Source organism: Arachis hypogaea, chromosome 20, assembly GCF_003086295.3.
Source record: "Arachis hypogaea cultivar Tifrunner chromosome 20, arahy.Tifrunner.gnm2.J5K5, whole genome shotgun sequence".
In the NCBI taxonomy this organism is placed as follows: domain Eukaryota; kingdom Viridiplantae; phylum Streptophyta; class Magnoliopsida; order Fabales; family Fabaceae; genus Arachis; species Arachis hypogaea.
The window spans coordinates 62593780-62609271 of record NC_092055.1 but is presented as its reverse complement, the minus strand read 5'-3'; the positions used below and the strand labels follow the sequence as shown (position 1 = coordinate 62609271).

Sequence of the window (15492 nt, the reverse complement as noted above, 5' to 3'; positions counted from 1 at the left end):
CCTCCAATTTAATCATTGTTGATGCACAATCAATCCCCGGCAACGGCGCCATAAACTTGATGCACGGAAAATTTATCTCATAACAAATTTCCTTCGGCAAGTGTACCGAATTTGTCGTCAAGTAAAAACTCACAATAGAGTGAGGTCGAATCCCACAGGGATTGATTGATCAAGCAACTTTAATTAGAGGAATGTTCTAGTTGAGCAAATCAGAATTTGAGTTGAGAATTTGCAGAAAATTAAATGGCGCGAAAGTAAATAATAGAAAAGTAAATGCTAGAAATAAGAGTTGAATGTAGATGACGGAAATTAAATTGCAGAATCTTAAATGAGAATGGAGAAATTGCTTATAAAAGTAAATGACAGAAATTAAAGAGAATGGGTAAGATCAGAAATGGGGGGTTCATTGGGCTCAGGAGATGTTGCATTCTCCGGATCAATTTCATTTTCATCTCTTCCTCAATCAATGCACTCATTGATCTCCTTGGCAATCTTAAGTGATCAAATTACAATTTCTTGTAATTCAATCTCTCAAATCTTGATGAATAACCAATTTCTTGGTCAATTTCTCATGAGAAGAGATGAAGTATGGTCACTGATTATACCACATGCACTTTCCAAATCAAGTGTTGAGAGGATTATAGTCACATATCCATCCAAACCCAATTTGGTCCAGCATGAGAAAGCATTTCTAGCATGATCTCTTCATTCCTCTTTCAAGGTTCAGAAGAGATCCAAGTTTGAATAGCTTCTTTTCCAACATAACTATCCAATTGGATGAAGATCAAAAGCTTTCAAGTAAAATCAAGAGAAAAGATAGAAGAAGAATAATGAAAACTAGTATTGATCCATCAAATTACAACAGAGCTCCCTAACCCAATGAAAGGGGTTTAGTTGTTCATAGCTCTGGAAAATGAAAACAAAGATGGAGAATACATGATGAAACTAGAAATGCAGAGAAAGTAAAATACAGAGAGTAGTTCTATGCCAAGAGGCTCCCTATAATTTCCAACTCCCAATTTAATTCAAAGCTACTCCTATATATACTACTCTTCTGTTCTTCTAGTTGGCTCTTCAAGTCTTGGGTCTGGGCCTTTGGATCTTGAGTTTGAAGCAGTTCTCTTCTTCATTGGGCTTGGCTTTACTTGCAGAGAGAAAGTGTGAAGTGGGCAGAGACTTTAGCTCAGGACGTTAGTGGTGTTAACGTTCAGTGAAAATATGGGTTCGAGAACGTTAGTGAAAATCACCTTTTTCACTAACGTTCCTCACCCAAGTAAGAGCCACGTTAACTTCAACGTTAGTGGCACAAACATTGCCACTAACGTTGCCTCTATGCCCTTCGCACACGTTACTGGGACATACCTTTCCTAGTAACATTGAGAAGTCTCCCCCTTCCTTACGTTAGAGTCCACGTTAACTTAGTTAACGTGGCTCTTTTAATGTAGGCTTACCAACCTTCGAGAACGTTAGTGACACTTACCATTGTCACTAACATTCCAATATGCCCCTATTTCTCACGTTAAAGTCCACGTTAACTAGGTTAACGTGGCTTCTAACGTGGCAATGCTAGCCATCTACAACGTTAGTGACAAAGTTGAGCATCACTAACGTTGGCTCATCATTCCCTTATCCACGTTAGCTTCCATGTTAACTAAGTTAACGTGGCTCATAATGGCTTGTGTGGGCTAATTCCAACGTTAGTGACAATGTTGGGTGTCACTAACGTTGGCGATCACCTCCCTTCTTCACGTTAACTTCCACATTAACTAAGTTAACGTGGGAGTTAACGTGGCTTATTGGGGCTTGTGTGGGTTCCTTCCAACATTAGTGACAATGTTTGGTGTCACTAACGTTGTCGACCACTTTCTCCTCACGTTAGCTTCCACGTTAACCTAGTTAACGTGGAAGCTAACGTGGGTTATTGTAACTTGGCCAACGTTAGTGACAAAGTTGAATGTCACTAACGTTGGCTTTCCCTTTACTTCTTAACGTTAGAGGCCACGTTAACTAAGTTAACGTGGCAACTAACGTGGCCACTTATGAGCTTGGTCCAATGTTAGTGATAATGTTAAGTGTCACTAACGTTGGCTCCATTTTCTTTCTTCCACGTTAGAGTTCACGTTAACTTAGTTAACGTGACTCTTAACGTGGGCAATGATGGCTTCGAGAGCGTTATTGGCAATTATTTTTCTAATTAACTTTGCAAGTTACTCCCATTCCACGTTAGTGTTAACGTTAGTGTAACTAACGTAGCCACTAATGTGGTTCTTCTTTGCTTCCTTTGTCTTGAAATCAAGCAATAAAGTGCATCAAAGTTCTAGTCCAAGTCATGGTAAATGCAACATCCAATTTGTCATTAAATTCATGCAAAATCCTCATGAAATCATGTAAAGTGCACAATGTATGCTTGAATCAAGATGTAAGTGAATATCTACCCAAAACTAGCTTATTTCCTAAGGAAATGCATGAAACTACCCTAAAAACAGTAAAGAAAAGGTCAGTGAAACTGGCGAAAATGCCCTGGCATCAGGGAGTGTCCAAGAAGACCCCAATCAACATCTAACCACCTTCCTGAGAATATGTGACACAGTAAAGTCTAATGGTGTTCATCCTGACGCCTATAGGCTGCTCTTATTCCCGTTCTCACTCAAGGATAAGGTAGCCAAGTGGCTAGAGTCTTTCCCGAAGGAAAGTTTGACAACTTGGAAAGATGTGGTGAACAAATTCTTAGCACGATTCTACCCCCTCAACGAATCAATAGGCTGAGAGCTAAGGTCCAAACTTTCAGGCAACAAGATGGTGAGACTCTTTATGAAGCATGGGAGAGGTTTAAGGACTTGACAAGGAGGTGTCTACCTGACATGTTCAAGGAATGGGTGCAGCTACACATTTTCTATGAAGGCCTGTCATATGAATCAAAGAAGGCTGTAGACCATTCATCAGGAGGATCTTTGAACAAGAAGAAGACTATTGAGGAAGCCATAGATGTCATTGAAACAGTAGCAGAGAATGACTATTTCTATGCTTCTGAAAGAGGCAACACTAGAGGAGTAATGGAGCTAAACAATGTAGATGCTCTGCTGGCCCAAAACAAGCTCATTACCCAGCAGCTAGCTGACCTCACCAAGAAGATAGAGAGGAACCAAGTAGTAGCAATCACCACTTCATCAACAACCCAAGAAGGAGTGAATGAAGAAGCAGAGTGTAGTCAGGAGCAAGCCAACTAAATTGGGAATTCACCTAGGCAAAACCATGATCCATACTCTACGACCTATAACCCTGGATAGAGGAATCACCCAAACTTTGGGTGGGGAAATCAACAAGACCAAGGCATATATCAAAGACGTTCAAATCCCAACAACAATGCAGCCCACCAACATTTCACATCTAGACCATATCAGCATCCACATAACCAACCCTCTCAACACCTTTACCAAGGCCAAAATAACCCTCCTCATCCTTCCACCTCTAATCCCAATCTACCATCATTTGATGACAGACTCTCAAGGATTGAGAATCTACTTGAAGGCATAGGCAAAGAGATTCAAGACAACAAGGCATTCATGGAGGAAGTGCGAGCCAATTTCAAGAACCAGGGAGACACAATCAAGAGGTTGGAATCCCAAGTGGGGTATCTCTCTGAGCAGATTCCCAAACCTACAGATGGATTCCCAAGTGACACAGAGAAGAATCTGAGAGTTGAAACAAAGAAAGTAAGATGGTAAGATTTTAAGATGGTCACTATAAGTGATAAGGAGACTGAGGACAAGCCAAACAAGTCAGCAGAACAACCTGGAGACACCTCAACAGAGAAGGAGGAAAAAGATCACCAAGAACCAGAAATCTCACAACAGGAGCTGCTGAAACTTTATGCACCCTTTCCCCAACTACTCAAGGGTGCTGTTGAGAAGAGAATATACTCAAGATTTCTTGACTTGTTTGCATCTCTGCATGTCAACATACCATTCATCAAGACCATCCAACAAATGCCTGCATACATCAAATACATGAAGGAACTGCTCCCTAGGAAAAGCTCACTCAAAGGAGGCCAAACTATAGTAATGAACAAGGAGTGCAGCGCCCTCATTCAACCAGAGTTGCCTACAAGAAGAAAGGACCCAAGGAGTTTTCACATCCCCTGTGCCACGGATATGCATATAAGGACGCACAGTTAGTTAGTTAGTTGGTGTTCAGGAATAAACAACCTAATCTTTTTTCTTTACTATACTAGCCGTAAAGTTTAATTTTTATGATATTGAATTTTCTTATTTTATTTTTATAGGGAAAAGGAGAGGAGCATTGAAGGGGATTGATTGGACAATGAAATGAGGAAGGTTCGGCCACTTCATGAAGAGGGACTACACACTTGTTCTCAAAAGGGAACGCATTGGAAAATGTTGCCATGCAACATGGAAAAGAATGGGACCCTTGAAGACCGAGCAATCCCCATCATAAAGTGATGATCCTTGTCCTTTCTCCATGCACAACCCCAACCGTCCATCAAGCAACCATTCCATCAATCCACACCCTCCACTCACTCATAATCTCCCTATATAAATGAGTCCTAGTACATACTTACCCCTCACATTCAAATTCCCACTCTCCACACTTCACACTTTCGGCATCCAAAACCCCTTCATCACACCTCGTCTTAACCAACCAAATTCCTCATCTATCCTTACCTTCCAATCCCCTCACACAGCAACTCAAATTCATGGCATCATCAAGCTCCAAGAGGCAAAAGAGGAAGGAACCAATGGAGAACATTCCTTTCGATGAGAAGAGATTCAAAACTGCCTTCCATGAACAAGAATTTGAAAGGATCAAGATCAAGAAGATATTGCCTGAGTTAACCTTCCAAATCAATGAAGACGAGTGCCCACAGATTCGGGAGAAAATTGAACAAAGAGGGTGGCAAAGGCTCACTAATCCAGAGGGGAAGATCAATGCAAACCTCATCAAAGAGTTCTACGCAAATGTGGTTAGAGAAGACAAAACCAGGGCCCCAACCTTCAAAAGTTATGTAAGAGGAAAGGAGGTAGGCTTCAACCCAAATGCTATAACAAGAACTCTTCACTTGAAATCACCATATTTTGATGAGACCAGTTATCATGCAAGGATAAGTTAGAGCCCTGACAATGATGAGCTCACAGAAATCGTGACTGACATCTGTGTTATAGCAGCTGATTGGGAGAGGTATGCAGATGGAAGACCCTGGTTCATCAAGAGGGGAGACCTTAGCCCGGAAGCCAAAGGGTGGTTTGAACTCGTAAGGAGGTCCATCCTCCCAGCTGCAAATAATTTAGAGGTCAATATTAATCGAGCGACTATGGTACATTGCCTAGTACAGGGTGGAGAAATCAATGTGCGTGAACTCATAGCTGAGGGATTTAAGAGTCAGCTGAGAAGGCTGATTCGGGTGCCAGGCTTTGGTACCCCAGCACTATTCTCAGACTATGTACAAAGGCTAAGGTGGTCTTCGAGGATAGCAATCTAGACTGGGTGAATTTTGGGAGGCTAGTTACAATCCAGCGTCTTGTCTATACTACACCTGCTTAGCAACAAAGAAGGCCACAAATAGGGAAGCTAAAAGCGAAAGAAGGAGCTCACCAAGAGGAGCCTCATCAAGAAGAATATCAACAAGAAGAGCATCATGACCCAGCCAACTTGAACATGAATTACCTTCTAAGGGCCATTGAAGATCTGGGGATGAGACATATGGAAGGACAAGAGCAAATACTAAACCTTCAGTCCAACTGGATGAGCCAACAAGAAGATTGGCAGAAACAATAAATGGAGCAGCAACAGGAACAATACTCCCAGCTCACTCAAGCCATCCACCAAGTTACTGAGAGGCAAGAACATCAAGATAAGCATTTCCAGGAACTCAATCAGTGGCAAATAGCTCAGATGAAAGCATTCAATGAGTTCACTATACTTAACGAAGGACGGCAACTACATAGGGAGGAGTTCAACGTAAACACTCAAGCCAAGTTGAACTACATGTCTAGTAATATGCATCATCTACACTATGCCATCCCTACATATGATGAGGTCCAAAAAGATTTTGTAGAACAAGAAGAGAGGAAGGTGAAACAGCAGAAGGAAACACTCAAGAAGAAGATGGAATATGGTGGTTTCTGGAAGAAGCTGATTGGAAAAAGCAAAGGGAGTGGGAGTATGAGTAATCAAGAGGGACACAAGGAGGACAAGCAAGGAGGAGAGCATGGGCAACCACATGAGTAAAAGGTGGTGGAGTTCCTTCTTTGGTTCATCCCTTTCTATGTTTTAAATAAGGAAGATCTTGTATGAAATAGAACATGCTTCCATGATAGTTTGAACCTTTTAAATGCTGTCTTTTAAGTTCTTGGTTGAATAAGTCTATGATTGCTAGCCTTTATGTCACTACATCCTTACTTTTCTCACTTGTATGCTTGTCCCTTTGAATCAAATAAAAAGAGAATGAGTGTTTTGCAAAAAACCAGAGTGGAATTCATACTATGGAGTAAGTTCCTTAGTTTGTAGTGCGGTCATAAGTTAGCTAAGTTGGTTCAACCACAAGGTGGGAAGACAACTATCTGTCATGAATACTATGCTTTGAACACACCCCATGAGACTAACTAAATAACAAGATCCTAATAAGAAAAAGGGGAAAAGAAAAATGAAAGTGGAAAAAAAATGAATAAAAGAAAAAGAGTAAGCAATAAGGCTAGGCACCAATGGTTTTAATTTTGAGGCATGTGTCTGTGGTATTCCTGTGTGAGGGATTTACTTGGATGAATAAGCTCTTAGGGGTGCCTTATCACTTGGTAACTTGGGTTAACTAACTCGGGATTATCAGCTGAAAGTCCACTATCAAGAGTAACCCTCACTACAGAGCATTTAGTAACCCAAAGAGGTGCTAGACACCAAGGTCTCAAGAAAAGAAAATAAATAAACCATATGCCTGTGGTGTGTATGTATGGGGGAGAGACTTGAGGAAGTAAGTCCTTAGGGGTGCTTCAACACCTAGCACCTTGAACCAACTGGTTCGGGAGTATTGGCTGAAAGCTTATTCTATAGAGTTGCCCCCTTACAGAACACTTAGCTTAAGAACACAAATAAGCCCTGAAATGACAACAAAAGGATCAATGAATAAAGGTCTCATGGGATGCAGTCACAGTGAGTATTCTAGGACATGATAAAGGTCTGAAAGCCAGGAATGAACCTAAGTTACTATGCATGAAACCACCATAAAACCAGGGACATGACCTCCACAAGAATGACTCATTTCTCTTGGCATTCCATTCATCATTCTCTTGTTCCAGTACTTGCTTAGGGACAAGCAAGCTTTAAGTTTGGTGTTGTGATGCCAGGGCATTTTGGCCAGTTTTACTGACCTTTTCTTTACTGTTTTTAAGGAAGTTTCATGCATTTCCTTGGAAAATAAGCTAGTTTTGGGTAGATATTCACTTACATCTTGATTCAAGCATTCATTGTGCACTTTACATGATTTCATGAGGATTTTGCATGAAATTAATGACAAATTGGATGTTGCATTTCCCATGACTTGGACTAGAACTTTGATGCACTTTATTGCTTGATTTCAGGACAAAGTAAGCAAGGAAGAACCACGTTAGCAGCCACGTTAGTCTCACTAACATGACTTCTAACGTAGGAATGGGAGCTAGCTTGCAAAGTTAATGAGAAAAGTAATCGCCAATAACATCCTCAAAGCCATCATAGCCCACGTTAAGAGTCACGTTAACTAAGTTAACGTGAACTCTAATGTGGAGGAAAGAAAATGGAGCCAACATTAGTGACACTTACCTTTGTCACTAACGTTGGGCCAAGCTCATAAGTGGCCACGTTAACTTAGTTAACGTGGCTTCTAACGTTAAGAAGCAAAAGAGAAGCCAACGTTAGTGACATTTAACTTTGTCACTAACGTTGGCCAAGCCTCCACAAGCCACGTTAACTTCCACGTTAACTTAGTTAACGTGATCGCCAACGTGGAGAAAGTATATGATCGCCAACGTTAGTGACACCTAACTTTGTCACTAACGTTGGAATGAACCACACAAGCCATAATGAGCCACGTTAACTCCCACGTTAACTTAGTTAACGTGGTTAACGTGGAAGCTAACGTGAAGAAGAGAGATGATGAGCCAACATTAGTGACATTCACCTTTGTAACTAACATTGGAGATGGCTAGCATTGCTACGTTAGAGGCTACGTTAACCTAGTTAATGTGGACTCTAACATGGGAGATAGGGGCACATTGGAACGTTAGTGATAAAGGTAAGTTTCACTAACGTTCTCGAAGGTTGGCAAGTTAACGTTAAGAGCCATGTTAACTAAGTTAACGTGGACTCTAACATAAGAAAGGGGGAGGCTTCTCAACGGTATTGGGAAAGGTAAGTCCCAATAACGTGTGCGAAGGACCAAGAGGCAACGTTAGTGGCAACGTTTGTGCCACTAACGTTGAGGTTAACATGGCTCTAACTTGGGTCAGGAACATTAGTGAAAAAGGTGATTGTCACTAACTGTTCATACCCGGGGTCGAGCTGTCCGAACCGGGATGTTCAGTAGCGAAGCAACCGACCTGTTCAGGTCAAGCAGACCGACTTCTTTACGAAGAAGTCGGTCAAATCGACAACAAAGCCCAATAAAAGGGCCCAAATAGAGGAACACGACCCAGAATCCAAAGGCAATCCCAGCCTATAGTGATAAATCCCACCCTTGAAGATAAGCTGACTTCACCCAAGATAAGATAAGATAAGATAACTAACTTACCTTACCAGAAAGGTCAGCCCACGCTACTATAAATACACTGGAGCACCCAGGTATAACTCATACTCTGATTCTACATAAAAACCTGCTTAATACCCGTGCTAATTTAAGCATCGGAGTCTCTTGCAGGTACCCCCCACCCTCCGGTGGCCAAGGATCAGCAGTGCAGCAAGTCCAACGAGTCGGACCCAACAGCTCCGGCCGTCATCAGCCCGCCGGGCACGTCATCTCCGACCAGTACAGAAGATCTCATCCGAGATCGACCTCCAGTTTCAGGTAACCCTCGGAACATTGGTGCCGTTGCCGGGGAACCTGGAAGTCATCCCAAAACCATGGTGGACGGCGATGACAACGACCACGATTCAGATCTGGAGAACAGAACGCCACACAAGAATGCGGACACTACACTAAAGGATACCCCGGAATCCAACGGAGACAAAAACTCACCAAATTCGGGAGCTATGGAAGCACTCCAAGATCGTTTGAAGCAGCTAGAGAAAGAAACCCCAGCAACAACGAGAGATCGGAAAAGATCTACAAAGAGAAGTACGGCGACGTCAAGAACTAGAAGAAAAACTACAGCAATTAGAAGCCGACCTCAAAACAAAAGCTCCTCGGACCACTCCTGAAGAAAAACCACGCAAAGAACAGGACCCATTCACCAGGGAAATCATGAAGACCAAAATTCCAAAGGACTTCAAGCTTCCGGATATGGTTTTGTACGATGGGACTACAGATCCCAACCATCATCTTAGCAATTTCAGAAGCAGGATGTACCTTACCGATGCCTCGGATGCCGTTCGTTGCAAAGCCTTTCCAACAACTCTCACAAAAACGGCAATCAGATGGTTCGATAACTTACTTCCGAGGTCCATCTCAAACTTCGACGATCTGGCCAAAAAGTTCTTGGCCAGATTCTCCATCCAGAAGGATAAGGCCAAGCACGCACCCAGCTTACTAGGGATCAAGCAAGGATATCGGGAAAGCCTCCGCAACTACATGGAAAGATTCAACAAAACATGCATGGACATACAAAGTTTACCAACAGAGGCCGCCATCATGGAGCTTATCAACGGCTTACGAGAAGGACCTTTCAGCCAGTCCATATCAAAAAAGTATCCCACCTCCTTAGACGAAGTACAGGAGCGAGCAGAAAAATACATCAACATGGAAGAGAATGCTCGGTTGGGAGAAACCTCAAAATCTGGAGCCTCCTACCGAGACAGAGACAAGGACTCCAAAAGGAAAGAAGATCGACAGGGTGAGAAAATCAAAAAGTACCACAACTACACCCCTCTCAAAGTATCCCTGGTCGACATATACAAAAAAGTTTGCCATACTGAGAAAATCCTCCCAGCGCGACCACTCAAAGGCAAAAGGGGAGGAGGAAATCGGAAGGAGTATTGTGACTACCATCGAATTCGGGGACACTCTACCAACAAATGTTTCGATCTGAAAAACATCCTAGAAAAATTAGTAAGAGAAGGAAAATTAGATCGATTTCTGGCCACCCAGGATGATGACCAAAGAAAAAGATGGAGAGACGAAGATGATGGACGAACTGAACGGTCACCTCGGACACCAGAAAGACACGTCCACATGATACATGGCGGATTTGCAGGAGGCAGGATCTCCAAATCATCCCGAAAGAGATACCTTAAAGAAGTATACCACGTTCAGGGAAAGGAGGACGCACCCGACATCCCGGCGATAACATTCACTAAAGAAGACGCATCTGGCATCATCCCGGGACACGATGACCCCATGGTCATCACAATTATACTGGCAAACACCAATTTACACCGCACATTAGTAGACCAAGGGAGTTCTGCTGACATCTTATTCAAAACAGCCTTCGACAAACTCGGCTTAGACGAAAGGGAACTAAGGGCATACCCGAACAATCTGTTTGGACTAGGAGACACTCCGATACAACCGTTGGGATACGTATCGCTACACACTACTTTTGGAAAGGGGAACCAATCTAGGACCCTCAAAATAGACTACATTGTGGTCGACGTAAGTTCAGCCTACAATGCTCTCATAGGACGGACAACACTCAATCAACTCGGAGCAATGGTCTCAACTCCACATTTATGCATGAAATTCCCAACTACAGAGGGGATAGCCACGGTAAAAGCAGATCAAAAGATGGCACGTCGCTGCTGTAACGAGAGCTTAAACCTCAAAGGCAGAGGAGAAGAGTTTCATACAATTGAGCTTGGTGGAGCTCAGTGTCGAGAAGAAATCCGTCCGCGCCCAGAAGGCGAGATAGAGAAGGTCTAGATTAGAGACACCTCGGATAAAACGACTAATATCGGCACGGTCCTAAGAGGAGACTCAAAAGAATCACTGATACAATTCTTGCGAGATAATGTCGACCTCTTCGCATGGAAAGCCGCAGACATGCCAGGAATAGACCCTAAGTTAATGTGCCACAAGTTAGCGGTCTATCCAGGATCTCGGCCAGTGCAGCAGAAACGAAAAAAACTCGGACCAGAACGATCCCGAGTTGTGGAAGAACAAGTACAAGCGTTATTGGAGGCAGGATTCATAAGAGAAGTCAAATATCCACTATGGCTAGCCAACGTCGTTTTGGTGAAAAAGTCAAACGGAAAGTGGCGCATGTGTACCGATTACACCGATCTCAACAAAGCCTGCCCAAAAGATCCATATCCACTCCTAAGTATTGACGCTCTGGTAGATGCTACCTCTGGATATAGGTACCTCTCGTTTATGGACGCCTATTCGGGATACAACCAAATCCCCATGTATCCACCAAATCAAGAAAAAACATCGTTCTTAACACCAAAGGCGAACTACTGCTACATCGTGATGCCTTTCGGTCTTAAGAACGCGGGAGCTACTTATCAAAGGCTAATGAATAAAGTCTTCTCAGATCACATTGGGAAAATCATGGAAGTCTATGTGGACGACATGTTGATAAAAACACAGAACGAAAATACATTATTGTCCGACCTGTCCCAAGTATTCAACACTATAAGGAAGCATGACATGTGACTCAACCCCGCAAAATGCACCTTCACAGTTGAAGCAGGCAAATTCTTGGGTTTCATGCTCACGCAAAGGGGAATTGAAGCGAATCCAGACAAATGTCAAGCTATACTCAACATGAAGAGCCCAACCTGTGTCAAAGAGGTACAGCAACTCAACGGGAGACTGGCCGCCCTATCCCAATTTTTAGCAGGAGCTGCGATAAGATCTCTCCCCTTCTATGCTACTTTAAGAAAGGGAAAACAGTTCGAATGGACGACAGAATGCGAACAAGCTTTCCAAGACTTCAAGGAGTTCTTAGGACGGCCACCTATCCTATCTCGACCACAAGAAGGAGAACCACTTATATTATATCTCGCAGTAGGAAGCCGGGCGATAGCCTCAGCACTAGTCAGAGAAGACGAAAATGGGCAACAACCCGTCTACTTCATTAGCAAAGTACTATAGGGATCCGAGCTGAAATACCAGAAAATAGAAAAATTTGCCTATACTCTCATCCTAACATCTCGACGACTCCGCCCGTATTTTCAGGCTCATACCATTAAGGTTAGAACTAACTAGCCCATAAAAGGAATACTGCAAAAAACAGATTTAGCAGGCAGAATTCTACAATGGGCAGTCGAGTTATCGGAGTTCGACCTCCAATATGAAGCTCGGACGGCCATCAAGTCACAGTATCTGGCCGACTTCATCGCAGAATTCATAGATACCCCAGAAGCTCCCGCAGAATGGAATCTCTACGTGGACGGTTCCTCAAATAAAACTAGAAGTGGCGCAGGCGTGATAATAGAAAGCAACCAAGGAACCCAAGTTGAGCTTTCCCTCAAGTTCGGGTTCCCGGCCTCCAACAACCAAGTGGAATATGAAGCACTATTAGCTGGTTTGAAGCTGGCTAAAGAGGTCGGAGCTCAAAAACTCAACATTTACAGTGATTCACAAGTGATCACATCACAAATAACAGGGAGATACCAAGCCAAAGACCCCACCATGAAAAAATATTTAGACAAAACCAAGGAACTACTCGGACAAGTCGGGGAATACAAGATCTGCCACATACCCCGCGAACAAAATGCCCGAGCTGATGCACTCTCAAAACTAGCCAGCACCAAACCAGGGGGCAACAGTAGAAGCCCCATCCAGGAAATGTTGCAAAACCCGTCAATCTCGGAAGAAGAACAAGTCCTGGCCATAACAAGTCAGGACCAAGGATGGACGACCCCCATAATCAAATACCTCAAAGAAGAAACACTCCCCGCAGAAGAAAAGGAGGCAAAAAAGTTAAAAAGGGAGGCACAGTACTACACCATCATAAACAACATCCTGTACAAAAGAGGAATCTCAATACCTTTACTAAAATGCATGCCGACCTCCAACACAAAGGAAGTGCTAGAAGAAATATATAGCGGCATTTGTGGCAATCATCTCGGAGCACGAGCTCTCGCCAAAAAAGTACTCCGGGCAGGATTTTATTGGCCAACTCTACAGAAAGAAGCCACAGAATTTGTAAAGACATGTCCACCATGTCAAAAACATGTCAATTTTCACATCGCTCCGCCAGAAGAGCTCATCAGCGTGAGTTCACCTTGGCCATTTGCAAAATGGGGACTCGATCTTCTCGGCCCCTTCCCACAGGGATCAGGACAAGTTAAATTTCTCATAGTGGGAGTAGATTACTTTACAAAGTGGATTGAGGCAGAGCCCCTAGCCAATGCCACCGCTCAAAGGAGTCGAAAATTCTTATATAGAAACATTGTCACGAGATTCGGGATTCCATATTCGATAACTACAGACAATGGCACTCAATTCACGGATGCAGGTTTCAGAAAACTAGTAGTCGACTTGAATATAAAGCACCAGTACACCTCAGTTGAGCATCCACAAGCCAATGGACAGGCCGAGGCGGCTAACAAAGTCATATTAGCTGGGCTAAAACGGAGATTACAAAATGCAAAAGGAGCCTGGGCAGAAGAGCTTCCACAGGTCCTATGGGCATATCGAACAACTCCACATTCCACCACAAAGGAATCCCCCTTCCGATTAGCATACGGAATAGAGGCGATGATTCCAATAGAGATTGAGGAAGGGTCGCCTAGAGTAGTTCACTACAATGAGGAAGCAAACTTCCAACTTCAGAGAGAAGAGCTCGACTTGTTACCCGAAATCCAAGAAAGAGCTCGAATCAGGGAAGAAGCTCTAAAACGCCGAATGGCTTCCAGGTATAATCAAAGGGTAGTATCGGGAAATTTCATAGAAAATGATCTCATCCTAATCCGAAATGATATCGGAACAACTCGACCAGGAGAGGGAAAGCTGGCAGCAAACTGGAAAGGACCCTACCGAATTGTAGAAATACTTGGAAAGGGCTACTACAGACTGTCTGAACTCGATGGACGAGAGCTTCCCAGGTCATGGCACGCCTGCAACCTCAGAAGGTACTACATTTAGAAAAGATAAAAGATCTCATCATTAGATGCACTCTTTTTCCTGAAAAGGTTTTTTAATGAGGCACCAAGTTGAGACTCAGACAATCCCATATGTATATATTTGTACTTTTCCTTTAAATAAAATATATTTTAGATATTCTACAAAGATTTCAAGACGCATTAATCTGAAGCATTCATCGTCCGATTATAAAGTAACAGATCGGCAGAAAGTGAAAAACAATTTCACTGCACGATCACGATAAAGACAACCGTCCGATAAAGGTGAAAACACGATTCACCCAAAGGGCGATCTAGAGATGACAGCCACTTTTTACAAATCGGCAAAGATGAACATAGAATAATGTAAGAAGTTATCGAAAGTGATCCAAAAAAGGACATGACGAGGTCTTACGGATTGCTAAAATAATAACTTAAAGACTGGCCGACGTTGAGAAGTCGGACCAAGTCAACACAAGTTATAAGTAAACCCTGGAAAGAGGTCTGGCCAACCCTATTAAAGAGGATTACTTTAACTTAGAAGGGTTCGACACGACAAAGTCAGCCCAAAATGAGAAGTTATCAAAGTAGTCCCTGAAAAAAGATCTGACAAAGATCCAAGAAAGAGGACTACAAATAACTTAAAGGAGACCGATATAGCCAAGTCGGACTCCTACTACTTAAAAGTTATCAAAGTAGTCCCTGAAAGAGATCTGACAAAGATCCAAGAAAGAGGACTACAAATAACTTAAAGGAGACCGATATAACCAAGTCGGACTCCTACTACTTAAAAGTTATCAAAGTAGTCCCTGAAAGAGATCTAACAAAGATCCAAGAAAGAGGACTACAAATAACTTAAAGGAGACCGATATAACCAAGTCGGACTCCTACAACTTAAAAGTTATCGAAGCAATCCCTGAAAGAGATCGGACAAAGATCCAAGAAGGAGGATTACAAAAATAACTTAAAGGAGACCGATATGACCAAGTCGGACTCCTACAACTGGAAAGTTATCGAAGCAATCCCGGAAAAAGACCTAACAAAGATCCAGGAAAGGGATTACAAAAATAACTCAGAAAAGGACTGCGAAAACAACTCGGAGGACTAACTTGAAGAAATCAGTTATAAATTGTCAGAAATGCAAGACGGAGTGGGAAAAAACCAAAAATCAAGTTAGACCTACTAGTCACAACCTCGAAGGATTCAAGATACAAAGTACAAAGCAATCCAAAAGAGATACCAAGTCAAGCACAAAAGCGCGATATCATCCACAAGGTTATAAAA

General features: G+C 42.8%; 1 non-coding gene across 1 annotated transcript; it reads right to left on the bottom strand.

The window, feature by feature from the left end:
- Nucleotides 1-2759: 2759 nt before the first annotated feature.
- LOC112788044 (small nucleolar RNA R71) lies at nucleotides 2760-2863 on the bottom strand. Its single transcript, XR_003195424.1, has one exon. It is a non-coding gene; the product is annotated as a small nucleolar RNA R71 (small nucleolar RNA).
- Nucleotides 2864-15492: the final 12629 nt, after the last annotated feature.